The sequence below is a fragment of the Populus euphratica genome, unplaced genomic scaffold, assembly GCF_000495115.2.
Source record: "Populus euphratica unplaced genomic scaffold, PopEup_1.0 scaffold210.1, whole genome shotgun sequence".
Taxonomy (NCBI): Eukaryota; Viridiplantae; Streptophyta; class Magnoliopsida; order Malpighiales; family Salicaceae; genus Populus; species Populus euphratica.
Genome location: NW_011500094.1, coordinates 177,737 through 186,180, shown reverse-complemented (window position 1 = coordinate 186,180; position 8,444 = coordinate 177,737).

Genomic DNA, 8,444 nt, shown 5'->3' with positions numbered 1-8,444 from the left:
TTCTAGTTTTCTTGGTTTTAAGGTCCTGCCAACCTTTAAGAAACTGAGCTTCTTCTGTTTTCCGAGAACACAGCTTTCACAAATGTCTAGATCAACATTTTTTAATTCTGGCAGCTTTCCCTTTGACTGAAGTATCTTCATCCCCTTTTGACTCATATGGCCGAGTCTGCAATGCCATAGCTGTGCCTGATTTTCTGCTTCAGTAGAGGCAATTATATCTGCTGATCTTGTGGTCATATACAGAGTGCCAGTTTTCTTTCCACGAGCCAAAACCATTGCTCCCTTTGATACCTTCCACATTCCTCCAGAGAAAAGGATTGAATGGCCACTATCATCAAGTTGTCCGACCGAGATCAACTTCTTCTTTAGTTCAGGAACATGCCTTACATTTTGCAAGTTCCATGTAGATCCATTCATTGTCTTGATTTGCACATCTCCTATACCCACAATATCCAATGGTTGTCCATCGGCCAGATAGACTACCCCATAATTTCCAGCAGTGTAATTTTGCATCATTTCATGGTGTGGAGTACAGTGAAATGAAGCTCCAGAATCAAGAACCCAATCATCAATAGGACTATGTACTGCAAGGATCAAAGCATCTTGTACCTCATTTGTAGTGGCATTTGCAGAATCAGCTTCAGGTTTCTTTGGTTTTGTGCAACTCCTCATAAAATGGCCAGGTTTGCCACAATTTCAACATTCAACCTGCTTCCGGGGTCCAAACTTGCTTTTGCTTCTGTACCTGGATTTTGATCTGCCTCTGTCTTGTCTCCTTCCTCGAGTGTTGATGTTGAAAGCTGAACCTGAACTTGAGCTTTCACCCGAGTCTTTTCTTCGTACTTCTTCAGCTAAAATCAGGTCTCGGATATCATCATACTTTAATTTGGATTTTCCGGCTGAGTTGCTTACGGCTGTTCTCATACCTTCCCAACTGCTTGGAAGTGAAGCTAGCAAAATAAGTGCTCGGATCTCATCATCAAACTCAATTTCAACGGATGACAATTGATTTGTGATGGTGTTGAAATTATTAAGATGCTGTGTAACAGAGGTGTTTTCTGTCATCTTCAGGTTGAACAGCTTCTTCATCAAGTACACTTTGTTATTTGCTGATGGCTTCTCATACATCCCAGACAAGGCTTCCATCAATCTTGCTGTGGATTTCTCTTTTGTAATATTATGAGCAACTCTTCTTGACAATGATAGCCGGATAATGCCCAAGACTTGTCTATCAAGAATTTGCCAATCTTCTTCTGACATGTTTTCTGGCTTGCTCCCCAACAGAGGAAGATGAAGTTTCTTCCCATATAGATAATCTTCAATTTGTATTTTCCAATATCCAAAATCAGTTCCATCAAATTTTTCAATTCCTGCAGCCTTTATTTCATCAGCCATTTTTACTCTTTCTCGGATTTGAATCTCAAAAATCTGACCTTACAGATGTGTCCGGAATGGCCAAAAATGCTGGAAACGACACTAAGATCACCTAAATCGGACTTCGGATGGCTCCGATTTAAACAATCAAAAATTGAGATAACTGGACGCTGCAGATGAAGCCACGTGGCAGGAGGAATAGTCTCTGCGCCACACCGGATCAAAACCCAGTTATGCTGACGTGGCAGATGACGTGTTAGACGCGTAGGCAAGGGGTCCACCCCAATCTGACGTGGCAGATCCGAGGAGATTTTCTGCTGACGTGGCATTGATGACGTGTCCGATGACGTGGCGGATGACGTGTCCGATGACGTGGCGTGTTGACCGGTCAAAATGCTGATGTGGCAGGATGCGCGGCTGCTGACTGTGCCGGACGGCTGACGTGGCAGTGTCAATTTGCAGGAAACGGCGAGGAAGACGCGTGAAGCGCGTACGGCGCGTCTGTGCGCGTGGACAGTACTGGTGGTGGCGCGTGCAGGCGCGTGCGGGCATGCAGGACGTCGGATTTTCACCGGGTTTTCACCAGTGGATTCCTCTCGTCGTCCTCTTCACGTTGGTATGTTCAAAAACACGTTTTGAGAACTTTGATTTTTGAGTTTGAATCAAACACCCTCTTTTTTCAAGAACTTTCAAGAACAAGTTCTGATACCAGTTGTTAGGTGATCCAAACATTCAAACACACACAAATTTACGTGGTTCGGCAACTTGCCTACTCCACGGAGCTACTGGTTTGTATTAATCAAGCTCAAAAGCAATACAAACAACAAAACAAGGAGGAGGAGAAAACTTCTCAACTCAACTCAACTCTCACCCTTAGCTCTCTCTCTGTGTTTCTCTCTATCTCGTGGTGCTCATCAGCTATCAATGGCACTCTCTATTTATAGCTGATGTGGGAGACAAGTTTCTTCTTTAGTCAACAATGGTGGGCAACAATTTCTTTGGTTAGGCACCCACCATGCAACCACCATTGACTTTAGCCATGTCTAACATGGCTGCCACCAACCATGTTGTGTCCACACCCAACAGTTAGATATGAATGCAAGAGTATTGTTTCATCTGTATAGAAAGCTCGGAGAATATCTTTCTTGCAGTTTACCATCCTTCATCAAGATGTTATTTTCCAATCGCTGCAAAGACGATATTGGATTTGGTCAACCGGGAGTTACAGAAGATGATAGGATTATCATAGATGCCGTTCCTGATAAACTACCATGGCTACTCCTCCCCCACGACACGCAGTGTGAGTCCTTGAAGTTTTATGACCTATCGAGAAACAAGGTTCATGAACGCAATTTGCCAGAGGTATTGCTAGGAGGGGTGTCTGTTGAAGTATCCAAGGGTTGGTTGGCTATTGCCAAGGAAGGGCAATATATTCGCGATACAAAGTATTCGAGTTATCTCTCTTTTATACCAATTCCTGACACAGAAATCTACCTTTTCAATCCACTTTCAGGAGCCATTCACCAACTTCCATCCCTATCAACTTTAGTTCCATATTACTATTCGTTTGTCACCAATTGTATTTTCAATACGGGAGGATTCAATGTCACTGAGTTTATTCGCAGGGTTGAACTATCCTTTGCAGACCCTTCAAAATCCATCATTGCCTTGAGATTTAACGAGTTTGAAGCGAACAACTGTGGGAATTTGGCGCTATGTAGACTTGGGGACAAGTGTTGGGGCATCTTTCCCCGTGAAACTAATCGCGACATAGAGTTCCGTGATATCTTGTTTTACAATGGAGATTTGTGCGTCTTATCACAAAAAATCGAACATGTTGAGACGCACATCTTTAAGTTGGCAGAGGATGATGAGGTGAGAATAAAGTTCATTCCAGTTTCGAATGCTGGTCGTAATCCGTTCATAGAGGTTGAACGTTTGAGACATGATATCGCCACCATCAAACATGTTTTCTATGAGCCGTATTTAGTCGAATCAGTCAATGGTGAACTATTGATAATTCTTGCACATAACGTTTGTTATGTTTATCATGATGAAGACGAGGAGGAGGAACGTTTGGGTGAAGATCAGGACGACTTAGAAGAGGAAAGTTTCGATGAAGATCAGGACGACTTAGAAGAGGAACGTTTCGATGAAGATAATGACGATCTTGAAAGTTTCGATGATGAAGACGATGAGATAGAAGAGGGTGATTTTGAGCGTTTCTATTGTAAAGTAAGCGGCTTCAGTGTATACGAGGTGGGTCCTAACGCAGGCATGATCTTGCGTAGTGTGCAGAGCTTAAGTGACCAGTTGATCTTTTTGACATCTTGTGGCCGGTCAGTTTCAGTTCCAGCAGAGAATTTGCCTTGCGGAATCCAAAGAAATTGCATTTTCTTTCTAGAGAACGATAATTACTTCTTAGAAGTGTCTGGTGATGATCAGAAAAGAGAGGAAGTGTTACTTCGTCGTGTGTCTCGTGAATCAGGAATATGCTACCTGGAGAGCGGGAGAATTGAGAGATTATTTCCTAGTTTCAATCGTCTGCTAAAGTGCAAGGTGGGCTGGTTCGCACCATCTCCTTGACTATCCGAAAGAAGGCAACAAGTTTTTTTGTTAATCTTATTAATTAATTATAACAGCTAGTTGCAATCCCAGATACAAAGATTATATATTATGCATATTCAAATTTAAGACTTCACTGGTTCATTTATCTGTGGTGCGGCAAGTTTGCGCATGAACATGTTCTTACACAACATGCCATGCCAGTTTGTATTCAGAAATCAGAATGATTTATCACTGTTTTAAGGATTAATAACATGATTTATCACTGTGTTTTTTTAATATGGCTCAAGTAATTTTATTTTTATTTATCAAGCTTTTTTATCTTGGTTTTGTTTTTCAATGTGACCTCTTTAATGGGATTCCTTATAATTTTCTTGTAAGAAATGATGAGTGGATTGTCATGTTAGATAATAAAGGATTTTTATTAATCGATAGATTTGGGTTATGAAAAGCAATGTAGACGATGCATGTTTGCAGGGGCTGAAGGCAGCAGCGTGGCTAGAGCTGCCATTGCGATGTTTGCCACGGCTGTTGGTAGGGCTGCTACTCCTAGTGGCAATTTTTGGTTCTAGTGGCAATGTTCAATTAGAGTCTAATCACGCAAGAATTTTGATAGTTTCTGCGAAATTAAAAAATATTTAAAAAGATAATCACTATTTTAGAAAAGTCTTAAGTAAATAATTTTAAAAAATAAAAGAAAAGATATTAAACAATATCTAAATAAAAAAATGAAATTAAAACTGGTATGCTAGGCTCAAAGTACCTAGCCAATTATTAAAAAAAGCTTGTGCCACATGCCTAGCAGGTTTTCTTTTTGAAGGAGTAGACAAAATCCATTCCATTTTTTTATAACTAAATTATTGTATTTCTATAATAAAATGTAATATAACAAGGTTTGAGTTTATGTCGATTTTCCCAAATAACAGAAACGCAATCATGAACTTGCTTCCATCAAATTTTATTAAATATAAGTAGTTTTTTTAAGTGATGTTTATAAAAAAAAATTATTGACAAGTAAATTATTTTTTTATATTAGGTAATACTTTAAAAAATAAATTTACAATATTATGATTTTTACATAGAAAATCTCATAGCTGGATTGATCGAATAAAGAACCACAATGTAAAATTAAAAACATGTTCTACTTTGGACTGTTTGATACATTAATTTTAGATAATATAAAACCTATAATTTTTTATTAATTCACTTGTTAAGATTCATGACATATAACAAATAATATTTGAAACTTATAAAAATATAATAATATCTAAAAAACATAAAAATATCTAAAAATATATAATATTCATCAAGAAAAAAGATATAAAATAAACTAAAACTATCATTAAATGTGATCATGTATTTGAATGGAGCATTAAAATTCATGTTAGCCAATATAGAAATATAGTTCTGAAAACATGATTATTTTATTTATTTATATTTTTTTGATACAGAGCCTTACCAACTACTTCAAATTTAATTTTTTTAAATTTTACATGCTAAGATTTTATGATGCAAGAATTATTACACCACATCCATCTTTGTTGATTAAATTAGTTATTGTTAGTATGAATCATGCATGCAAAAAAGAAAAACTAATAATTGGTCTTCAATAACTTAAATTATAATTGTCTCTCGTTGTTTCATTTCATCTTTTAAAAAAAAAAAATTAAGTTCAGTATTTTATATTAAATATTATTTATTTTTGTGATTCAATAAATTTTTAAAATTATTATTTATCTAAAAAAATCAAATTGATATTTTTTATATATTTTTTCAATAATTTTAATTTATTAATATCAAAAATTTAAAAAAATCTTAAAAAATCTTTTTCAATGATTTTAATATATTAATATAAAAAATCTCAAAAAGTCATTTTAAAAAACGCTCAACGCATTACGATACATAGTACAAACCAATTTCAATAATTAAGACTCGTTTGTAAAATAATAATAATAATAAAGACGTTAGCCAGTAAAATTAACTTTCTTTCCCGCCAAAATGCCGTCACATGAGCTGCCGAGTTAGAATTAACAGCAGAATATTTAAAAGACCCTGCCATCTATCTTTAGCCATCTTGCAGCCTCAACATCACTCACGTGTCAATTTAACAAACCCCTCTCGGACACGCAGATTGATAGCTCATCTTCATTAACATCTCCTTCTTCTTCAACTTCTCAATCTCCATCTCCCGCACAGCCTCTCAAGATGGATCCCAAGAAAGCAATTGTTAAATTTCTAAGCGAAAAGCAAGCCGATAGATTAAGTCAACCCAAAATCGACGACACTCCACCCTCAAACCGCCCTCACAGATCAAGAACATGTTTGGGAGAAAATATGCTTCTTTACATGGTTATTTTTTTCGTTTTCTTTGCGGTCTTACTTCTCCTCTCAATCCTGTATCGCAAGTTAACCTAGTTTTTACCGTTCTCTATCTTAAGTTTATATTACATACATGTTCTTTCCCTTTAACCTTTTTTTTTACTACGAATTAAAAATCAAGATCAAATCCAAGTTGATCAAGAAATTCAGTTTCTTTCTACGAAACTTAATGATAACATTGCAAGGCTATGATGGAATGAGGCGAGTTCTAGACAGTTTAATTAAGGAAGAAATCAAACTATTAAATTATAAAGAAGCTATGGAATCAACATTGAGTCTTCTTGACTCGCGCGATACAACTCTTGAAGGCAGTCAGAAGTTTGGTAATGTGAAGCAATGCTTGGTGCATCACCAGGCCCTCGTCACTGGTGATATTCTTGGAGACCCACGTCAGGGGTATGTGCCAAAACTTTTACTGCCTTGAGATCGTTTGCTCTTAAATAATGGTTGTTTACCATGAATTATGTTGGAGACCAGAGTGTTTGCTATCTTTTCTATGTTTACAGGTGTAATGTCTCTGTGTTCGTTGATGATGATTCTGTTGTTCGAGACACCAATACTCGGAGATTTAAGCTGTTAGCTGGGACACAAATGAGAACGGATGTTCAAGAGGCCACTAATGGAAAAGAAGCTGTTTATCTTCATCTTGCTTGAGTGGAATTCAGATATATGAACTTTTTTTACCAGCTTCAACTTATTACTGTTTTTGAAAACCCCAGCCCCATTATAGTTTATTGCTAAAATCAGATTAAAGGATGATTCTTCTTTATTTTCTTGCAACTCGTAATATAATTACAGATTTTCACCAAGTCCTGCATGAGAACCACTAACTTGATAGAGTGAAAACGAAACAACCGTCAGTCTGTATAATCTGATCTTGATCATGATGAAATAAATATGAACTTGCTAGAATTGAAAGTTGACCCTTCATGATTCTAAGGCCATTAATTTGGTTTATTCTTGAAGCATAAAAAAGCAAATACATCATGATATTGACAATTGCTCCTGATTATATGACTTTCTTACCATTGTTTAGAGACCATCTTTGTTTTAGTTTCGAAGCGACATTATAGTACTAACAACAATAAAATATCTTGCGCTTGATAATGTCTGCAATTTTGTGAAGTTTAATACAACCTGTCCAATTCTATTCGCGCATGCATGCGATTTACGTGCACATCTATTAAAATCATCGTTTTATGATAGGCTACGGCAACAAAGGACCTACAGACAGAGACAAACTCTGAGTATGATGAACAGAAAGCTCTCCATGAAGCAGGCTCTGATAGCTGCTTTGAAATTCCAGTATCTGTTAAGGCCATGGAAACATCTGGTATGTCCGACCTTACAAGCAGCCGCACTCTAGTATTGCTGGGAGACATAATGGATTTCCTCCAGTGCTTAGCTACTGATACAAAAATGCTCACCGCATACCAGCTGTCATAATCCAATTTTGACCCTTTAGTTTTTAATTTAATTTTTATAAAGTTTAAAATAAAAAATTAAAAGATCATAGATTTATTTTAATAAAAAAAATAATTTATTAATTTTCGTAAAAATTAAGGACTACAATGTACCTTTGTCATTCTAGTCTTATCTTTAAGATAATCCTTATTTTCTTTAAGATAATTCTCAAGATAATGATAATTGTTTGTTTTTGAATTCGATTCTAATTCGAACTTTAAAAAAGAAAATGAGTTTGATTGAAATTTACTTCTCGTCAGGGATGAGATTCTTGTACTATAAATACAGATATCAGGAGGGAAAAAAGAGACCCGAAAATACCAAAAAGCAACCCAAGAATTACCGAGCAGAGCAGAAAAGAACCCAGAAAAATTCCACAAAAAACAAAGAAAAACCACTCCAGAACAGAGACAAAAAAAACAGAGCAAACCACAGAAAAAAAGCAGAAATATAAAAAGCAATTGAGAAAGAAGGAGAGAACAAGAGAGCAGTTTACATAAAAGAGGAGAATTAGCTTCGTTATTGTTGTATTCCCTGCAGAGAAAGCAACTCGAAATCAGTGAAAAACTCAAAGAAGCAAAGACCCATCACCTTCTCAACTTTTTCTTTTGAAGAACCGGAAAAAAAAAGAGAAAAAAACAGTAGCTGCAACAGGGAAAGAA